This window comes from Mastomys coucha, unplaced genomic scaffold, assembly GCF_008632895.1.
Source record: "Mastomys coucha isolate ucsf_1 unplaced genomic scaffold, UCSF_Mcou_1 pScaffold16, whole genome shotgun sequence".
Lineage (NCBI taxonomy): Eukaryota > Metazoa > Chordata > Mammalia > Rodentia > Muridae > Mastomys > Mastomys coucha.
Window position 1 is genome coordinate 58,571,953 of NW_022196898.1, and position 9,567 is coordinate 58,581,519.

Genomic DNA, 9,567 nt, shown 5'->3' on the forward strand with positions numbered 1-9,567 from the left:
AGGAGCAGGGAGCTGGAGGAAAGAAGGGTAGGGTGGGTGGAGACCTGGTAGGGCAGGCAGGCAAGAACTGCAAAGGGCAGGGAGAAGATGAGGGAAAGAAACAAGCTGAACTGTTTGGTGGCCTTCCAGAGCCCTGGTTAAAAAAAGCCCTCCTACTGCCGGAGCCCACCTACCCTTGAGCAGGCCCAGGGAGGATGAAGGGAAGCAGGGAACCAGGGAACCAGGGAGCAGCTTGCACAGTTGAGATGTGTCCATCAAGGTCATCTTCTGTTTTTCTTTCTTTTTCAGTTCTTCTTTTCTTCTTCTGTTCTTCCTCTGTCTCCTCCTAATACACACTTTTCTCAGTAAGGGGAATACCATGATGTCGCTCTAGTCAGGTCCCTGTAGATTCGACCCGGGCGCCTGCTGTTAAAACCACTGTAGAATCCAGATCCAGAGCTGATGTAATTTAGTAGTGCGGGCACAGAATCGGGAACGCGGGCAACCTCGGTCTGTTGGTTCGTTTGGGAATCACCTTGATTTGTCTTCCTCTAAACAGGGACTCATCTAAGGCCAGGGACGTCTTCACTGACTCTTTGTCTGAGAACTCTATATATGCAAACCCTTTGGGATGGCCACTAAATTTGTCACAGAGTATAGTAACAACCATGTGGTTGACTGAACCACAGCCGTGAAAATGGGCTTCCAGCTCTTTTGCTGTTGCCCCATAGTCCACATTGCCAATGTAGATAGAATGGGAATCAGCCTCCATCTTCTCCTCAAGAGATGATCAGTGGGCCAGCTTTAACCCAGGATGGACGCAGATTCATCTGCTTCTTCACCTCGTTTTGTAGCTCCTTTAGTTTCTCAGCCTCTTCCTCCATTTCTCTGACTCCAGCTTTGATTGCTTCTTGCTCCTCACGATCGTGAGAGCTGGAAGCAGAGTCACACTCTTGCTGCGGATTCATTCTAACTAAAGTTGGTCACCGAAGTGAGGCAGGCACTAAATGAGTTCCAAGAAAGGTCTCTTATACTGATCCCAACCAATTCAAAATTTGAAGGGTTTGCTGGCACCCAATTTAAGCAAGGTTAACTAAGGGTAATGTGATTACCAAATGTCTTACTGTGGTGATGGTGGTGTTTCTAGACAGGATATTGCTGGCTGGCTGACTGACTCTGGCTGGCCTGAAACTCAATTTATATAGTCTAGGCTGACCTTAATCTCACAAGACCCTCCTACCTCTACCTCCTAAACTCTGGGATTAAAGGTGTGTGCTACCACGCCCATCTATTAAATAAATACCCTTTGCAAAACCATATTCCCCTAAACCCTTTTGATTTAATTTTGTTGTGGTGGTTTGATACAGGATCTCTGTGTAGCCCTGGCTTTCTTTGAACTCTTTAAAACATTTTTCTGATAAAATAGATTAAAGGGTTTTAGGACTACTAAACCAATTCTACAGGAAGTAGTTGAAGAAAACTTTAGATTGAAGAGAAAAATCCATCTATAAGGCCCCTGGCAGAAATAAATCACACTAGATTCATAATTAAACAAGAACAAAAGGGAAACAAGTACAGCAAAATTAATATTAAGGCAGAAGTCAATACAGACCTTTCAATAGTAACTCTGACTATTAATGGTCACAATTCCTCAATCAAAAGGCACAGACTAAGAGACTGGATTCAGAGGCAGGCCCTCTATATGCCATTTCTGAGAAGCTTAGCTCACCACAAAAGATTGACATTATCTTAAGGTAAAAGAATGGAAAAGGGTGTTCCAAACAAATGGATCAAAAAAATTAACAGCGGGGCCCCTGGTGGCACACACCTTTAATCCTAGCACTTAGGAGGCAGAGACAGGCAGGTTTCTGAGTTCAAGGCCAGCCTGGTCTACAGAGTGAGTTCCAGGACAGCCAGGGCACAGTGCAACACAGAGAAACCCTGGAAAACAAAACAAAACAATAAATAGATGTTACTGTTCTAATATCTAAAAAGATAGGTTTCACCCCAAAGTCAGTGAAAACAGATAAGAAGGTCATTTCCTACTGATTTAGGGAACAACACACAAAGAGGATGCTAAGACATGAATCCCTTGAACACAATAACATCTGATCAAATCAAACAAATTTAGATGTAAAGTCACAGGTTAACCCAAGCACAATAGTAGTGGGTGATTTCTATGCCTTGCTCCCCCTAACTGTCAGGCCACCCGAACAAAAAACAAACAAACAAACAACACCCCAAACCACCACCACCACCACAACAAAATCCAACAACAACAACAAAAACCAAAGATCTGAATTCTCTGACATCATAGATTAAATCAACCTAACCGAACAATTCATCTAAACACTGCAGAATATTATACATTCTCAGCATCCCAGGGATCTTTCTCTTAAGGAGACCATGCTAGGACACAAAGTAAACTAATAACAATGAAACAAGACTAAAGGTTAACAAGAGAACCCCTAGAGTAGACATAAATGCCAGTGGTCTTACTTAGTAATAAAACACTATTGAACAATGGATGGGTCTGTGGAGACATCAAGGAGGAAATAAAAATATCCCTAGAATCAAATGAAAATGGAGACACGCGATACCAACCCCTTGGGATGTGAAAAAAGCAGTCTTGGGAGGGGAGTTTATAGCTCTAAGTGTCTGCCTACACTGAGGAAAAGTTTCCTCTTGTCCAGATGAATCATGGACAAATAAATAATGAGAGATCCCAAATAAATAATGTAATGATGCACCTTATAGATTGGAAAAGGAGTTGGCCAAGTCCCACATCAGCACAGGAGAGAAATCATGTAGGTCATGGAACAAAACAACTATAACACAAAAAATTAATAAAATAATGTTGGTTCTTTCCAAAGATAAACATGATAGAAAAACCCCTTAACTGGAGCAGACCTTGGGCACAAGCTCCACAGCCAGTCCCACAACACCCAGAGGAAACTCCACTCCCAGGCACTCTGACATGCCCAGGATCAGAGGTGAAGGGGACCCAACATCTGTCCCAACACCAGGAGCAACTGGGACCAGCAGGACCAGGCACACAGGAACTCTGCTAGCCCAGTCGCTCTGGTTCCTTCTGGTCTCTCTGGGCTGGTGTCCTGAGCAGACCTTTGGCGCAGGCTCCACAGCCAGTCCCACAACACTCAGAGGAAACTCCAATCCCAGGTGCTCTAACAAGCCCAGGATCACAGGATCCCAGAATCACAGGATCACAGAGAAAGCTTGACTCTGAAAAGTTCTGATACAACCAGGATCACAGGAAGGACCTTAAGTTCTTTATATTGCTTTCACATCAAATATTTTCTGTTTGGCTCATATATACATATGTATATTTGATATAAACAGAAAACTTCGACTTTATTTTTTTTTATGATTTAACGTGCTTAATATTATACCCTCCTGTTGAAATATTTTCTTTTTTTTGATATTTTCTTTATTTACACGTAAATTTCTCCTTTTCCAGTTTCCCCTCCAAAAAAACAAACAAGCAAACGAAAACAACAAGAACAAACCTCTGTTGCCTCCCCCCTTCCCATGCATGCCACCCTGCCCTCTCCCACTTATTGGCCCTGGCATTCCCCTACACTGGGGCACAGAACCTTCACAGGGCCGAGGTCCTCTTCTATTGATGATCGAATTTGCAATCCTCTACTATACACATGCTGCCAGAACAATCAGACCCACTATATGCAGTCCTTGGTTGGTGGTTGAGACCCTGGGAGCTCTGAGGCTACTACTTAGTTCATATTGTTGTTCATCCTAAGGGGCTGCAAACCCCTCAGCTCCATAGGTCCTTTGTCTAACTCCTTCATTGGGGACCCTGTACTCAGTTCAATAGATGTCTGTGAGCCTCTACATCTTTATTAGTCAGGTACTGTCAGAGCCTCTCAGGAGATAGCTATATTTAGGCTGGCTTGTCCTTCCTTCAGTATCTGTTCAATAGTTAATCTCTGCAACTCCTTCCATGGGTATTTGGTTCCCCCTTTTAAGAAGGAATGAAATGTCCACCTTTTGGTCTTCCTTCTTCTTGAGTTTCTTGTGGTTTGTGGGTTGTTCTTCCTGTATTCCTGGCCTAATAGCCACTTATCAGAGAGTGCATACCATATATGTTCTTTTGTGATTATGTTACCTCACTCAGGATGATATTCTCCAGATCCATCCATTTCCCTAAGAATTTCATAAATTTATTGTTTTTAATAGCTGAGTAGTACTCCATTGTGTAGATGTACCACAATTTCTCTATCCACTCCTCTGTTGAGGGACATCTGGGTTGTTTCCAGGTTCTGGCTATTATAAATAAGGCTGCTATGAACATGGTGGAGCATGTGTCCTTATTACATGTTGGAGCATCTTTTGGGTATATGCCCAGGAGTGGTATAGCTGGGTCATCCAGTAGAACTATGTCCAATTTCTGGAGAAACTGCCAAACTGATTGCCAGAGTGGTTGTACCAGTTTGCAAGCCCACCAGCAATGAAGTAATGTTCCTCTTTCTCCACAGTCTCTCCAGCATCTGCTGTCACCTGAGTCTTTTATCCTAGCCATTCTGACTGGTGTGAGGTGGAATCTCAGAGTTGCTTTGATTTGCATTTCCCTGATGACTAAGGATGTTGAACATTTCTTTAGGTGCTTCTCAGCCATTTGGTGTTCATCAATTGAGAATTCTTTGTTTAGCTCTGTACCCCATTTTTAATTGGGTTATTTGGTTCTCTGGAGTCTAACTTCTTGAGTTCTTTGTATAAACTTTGACTTTATACTTTTAATTTTTGTCCATTTTTCTTTTCTTCTTTTTTTTTTAGTTAATTAATTAATTGTTTATTATCCCAAATGCTGCTCCCTCTTCTGGTACCTCTGTCACAGACTCCCTTCCTCATCTTCCTTCCTTTCTCCTCTGAGAGGGTGGAGACCCCTTGGGTATCTCCTCATGCTGGCACATCAAATCTCAGCCTGCTTTGGTGTATCTTCTCCTACTGAGGCCCGTAAATGTAGCCATGAAGACTAAGCTGACTGTCTGATGCATAAGTGCCTGGGTCTAGTTTCAGCCTGTGTCCTTTGGTTGATAATTCAGACTCTGAAAGGTACCAGGGGCAGAGGTTTGTTGACTCTTTTGGTTTTCTAGTAGGGTTTCCATATACTTCAGGACCTTCAGTACTTTTTCTATCTCTTCCATAAGTGGCCCCAACCTCCAACTAATGTTTGTCTATGAGTATCTGCATCTGTTTCAGTCTGCTGCTGGGTAGACTCAGAGGACAGTTATGCTAGGCTCCTCCTATCTGTAAGCATAACGGGTTATCTTTAATAATGTCTGGGATTGGTACTTATGGGTTTCAAGTTGAGCTGGTTATTGGTAGGTCTTTCCTTTTGTCTCTGCTCCATCCCTGAATTTCTTTTATACAGGATAAGTTTTGGGTCAAAAGTTTTGTGGGAAGTTTGGTGTCCTTATCACTCCCTTGGGGATCTTGCCTGGCTACAGGAGGTGGCCTCTTCAGGTTCCATGTTCCTTCTGGCAGGTCTCTTGGCTAAGGTCACCCGCATTGACTTCTGGGAGCCTTTCCTAACCCATCTCTTGGACTTCCTAGAGATTCTACCTTCTCCCCACCCATAGCAGTTGTAGATTTCCATTCATTTCTCTGACCCTCCTGTGCCTCTCTCCTGTCTCTCCCTACACCTGATCCTGCCTCTCCATTCCCATCCTCCTTCTCTCACACTTTTCCCTTCCTCCTCCTACCTCTTATGACTATTTTTGTTTCTCTTTTTAAATGTGATTCAATTGTCCTTGATTGGGCCTTCTTTCTTGTTTAACTTCTTTGGCTCTGTGGGGTGTATCATGGGTATTGTGTACTTTAAGGCAAATATCCAATTTTCAGTGAGTACATACTATGAATGTTCTTTGGGGTCTGGATTATCTCACTCTGGATAATATTTTCTAGTTCCATTCACTTGCCTGCAAAATTCATGAGGTCCTTGTTAGTAATAGATGAATAATATTCTACTGTGTAAATGTACCACATTTTCTTGTCTTGTCCCTGATTTTAGTGGAATTGCTTTAAGTTTCTCTCCATTTAATTTAATGTTGGCTATAGTGTTGCTGTGTATTGCTTTTCATTATGTTTAGATATATGCCTTGAATCCCTGATCTCCCAAAGACTTTTATCATGAAGGTGTGTTGGATTTTGTCAAAGGCTTTTTCAGAATCTAATGAGATGATCATGTGATTTTTGTCTTTTGGGTTGTTTATACAGTGAGTGAGGTTAATAAATTTTCATATATTGAACCATCCCTGCATCCCTGTAATGAAGCCTACTTGATCATGGTGAAGGATGTTTTTGATGTGCTCTTGTTTTTTTCTTGTAAGAATTTTATGGATTTTTACATCTATGTTCATAAGAGAAATTGGTCTGAAATTCTCTTTCTTTGTTGAGTCTTTGTTTGGTTTAGGTATCAATGTGACTATGGCCTCATAGAATGCATCAGGTAGTATCCCTTCTGTTTCTATTTTGTGAAAAAATTTGAGGAGTATTGCTATTAGCTCTTCTTTGAAAGTATGGTAGAATTCTATACTAAAACCATCTGGCCCTGGGTTTTTGGTGTTGGGAGATTTTTAATGATTGCTTGTATTTCCTTAGGGTTATGGGACAGTTTAGGTAGTTTACCTGATCTTGATTTAATTTTAGTATATCTTATATGGTATATGTCTAGAAATTTATTGATTTTGTTCAGATATTCCATTTTTATGGAGTTCAGGATTCTGAAGTAATACCTAGGTTTTTTTTTTATTTCCTCAGTTTCTATTGTTATATTTCCCTTTTTCATTACTGATTTTGTTAATTTGGATACTGTCTCTGTGTCTTTTAGTTAGTTTAGTTAAGGGTTTGTCTATCTTGTTGATTTTTTTTCCCAAAGAATCAGCTCTTGTTTTTGTTGATTCTTTGTATTGTTCTCTTTTTGTCTAATTGGTTGGTTCCATCCCAGAGGTTGACTATTTCCTGCCATCTACTCCTCTTGAATGTCTTTGCTTCCTTTTGTTCTAGAGCTTTCAGGTAGACTGTTAGATTGCTAGTATGTGATCTGTCTAAATTCTTTATGAAGGCACTTAGTGGTATGAAATTTCCTCTTAGTAGTGCTTTCATAGTGTCCTATAAGTTTGGGTACATTGTGTCTTCATTTTCACTGAATTCTAGGAAGTCTTTATTTCTTTACATCTTCCCTGATCAAGTTATCATCGAGTAGAGAGTTGTTCAGTTTCCATGTGTATGTGGGATTTCTATCATTTCTGTTGTTTTTGAAGTCCAGTCTTAATTCATGGAGATTTGGTAGAATGCAAGGGTTATTTCAATCTTCTTGTATTTGTTGAGCCTCTTTTGTGTTTATACAGTCAATTTTGAAGAATATTTCCAGAGGTGCTGTGAAGGTTTATCCTCTTGTTTTGGGGTGAAACACTCAGTAGCTATCTGTTAAATCCACTTGTTTCATAACTTCTTTTAGTTTTATTGGTTCCGTGTTTAGTTTTTGTTTCAATGATCTGTTTATTAGTGAGAGTGGGGTGTTAAAGTCTCCCACTATTATTGTGTTGGATTCAATGTGTGTTTTGAGCTCTAGTAAAATTTCTTTTATGAATATGTGTGCCCTGGCTGGGCAGTGGTGGTGCATGGCTTTAATCTCAGCACTTGGGAGGCAGAGGCAGGCAGAGTTCTGAGTTCAAGGCCAGCCTGGTCTACAGAGTGAGTTCCAGGACAGCCAGGGATATACAGAGAAACTTTGTCTAGAAAAACAAACAATCAAAAAAAATGAATGTGGGTACCCTTGCATTTGGGGCACAGATGATCAGAATTGAGACATTATTTTGGGGGTTTTTCTTTGACAAATATGAACTGCCCTTTCCCATCTCTTTTGATAACTTTTGATTAAAAGTCTATTTTATTTGATATTAGAATTGCTACTACAGCTTGTTTCTTGGGTCTGTTTGCTTAGAAAATGTTTTTCTAGCTCTTTACTCTGAGTTCTTGTCTATCTTTGCTGCTGATGTGTGTTTCTTCTACACAGCAGAATGAGGGATCCTGTTTATATATCCAGACTCTTAGCCCATGTTGTCTTTTCATTGGTGCAATGAGTCCATTGATGTTGTGAGGTATTAATGACCAGGAATTGTTAGTTCCTGTTATTTTGTTGTTGGAAGTGAAAATGTCTCTGTGTGTGTAAACATGTGTGTGTGTGTATGTGTGTATATGTGTGTGTGTGAGATTCTCTTCTTTTTGGGTTTGCTGTGAGTTGATTAACTTCCTGTATTTCCTTGGGTGTAGTTACCCTCCTTATGTTGGAATTTTCCTTCTAGTGTCCTTTATAGGGCTGGATTAGTAGAAAGATATTGTTTCAGTTTGGTTTGTCATGAACTATCTTGGTTTCTTCACCTATTGTGATTGAGAGTTTTGCTGTGTTTAGTAGTGTGGGCTAACATATCTGTAGACACTTTAGGGTCTGCAAGACTTCTGTCTTGCTTCTTATGACTTGTAGGGTCTCTTTTGAGAAGTGAGGTATCATTCTGATAAATTTTCCTTTATATGTTACTTGGCCTTTCCCCCTGCAGCTTTTAATATTCTCTTTGTTCTGTGCATTTAGTGTTTTAATTATTATGTGGTGAGAAGATTTTATTTTCCAGTGTAATCTATTTGGTGTTCTATATGCTTTTTATATGTTTATAGTCATCTCTTTCTTTAGGTTACGGAAGATTTCTTTTACAATTTTGTTGATGGTGTTTTCTTGAACTAGGAATCTTCACCCTCTTCTATTCTTATTATTCTTAGGTTTGGTCTTTTCATGGTGTCCTATCATTCTCGGTGTTTAGAGTTAGGAATTTTTTGCATTTGGAATTTTCTTTGATTAATGAATCATTTCTTGTGTGGTATTTTCTTTACTTGAGATTCCTTCATCAGTCTCTTGTATTCTTTTGGTAATGCTTGAATCTTTATTTTCTGTCCTTTTTCCTATTTTTTCCATCTCCAGGTTTACTTCCATTTGTGGTTTTTTTTGCATTGCTTCTATTTCCATTTTTAGGTCACAATTATTCATTTCCTTCACCTGTTTGACTGTATTTATTTAATGAACTTATTTATTTTCTCTTTAAGGGCGTCTGTCTGTTTGACTGTGTTTTCCTGTAGTTAAAGGGGATTATTTATATCATCTTTAAACACCTCTATCATCTTCAGGAGATAGGATTTATAGTCAAAGTCTTTCTCTCAATTTGTGTTAGGATACCCAGGGCTTGTAGTAGTAGATGAGTTGGGTTCTGATGGCACCATATTGTATTGGCTTATATTGATTATGTTCTTACATTTTTCTTTGGCCCTTATGCTTGTCTCTGGTGTTGATTGGCCTGAGTGCCCCTTGTTGGAGCAGGACATCTGAGAGGCAGATGGGGCCCTGTGTCTTAGGTTTGAGCAGGCCTCCTGTGTGAGTGTTATGTTAGAGGTCTCTTGGGAAGCTAGGTGAGCCACGGGGTGGGGCACTGTGCTTCTTGCTTTGTAAATTCTGCTGGTGCAGGTGTGGACTAGAAGGAAGATGAAACTTCAACCTGCAGG

At 40.3% G+C, this 9,567-nt stretch overlaps 1 pseudogene; it reads right to left on the minus strand.

Moving 5' to 3' along the window:
- Positions 1-341: 341 nt before the first annotated feature.
- On the minus strand, positions 342-884 carry LOC116094260 (annotated as a pseudogene).
- Between the last annotated feature and the right edge of the window lie 8,683 nt (positions 885-9,567).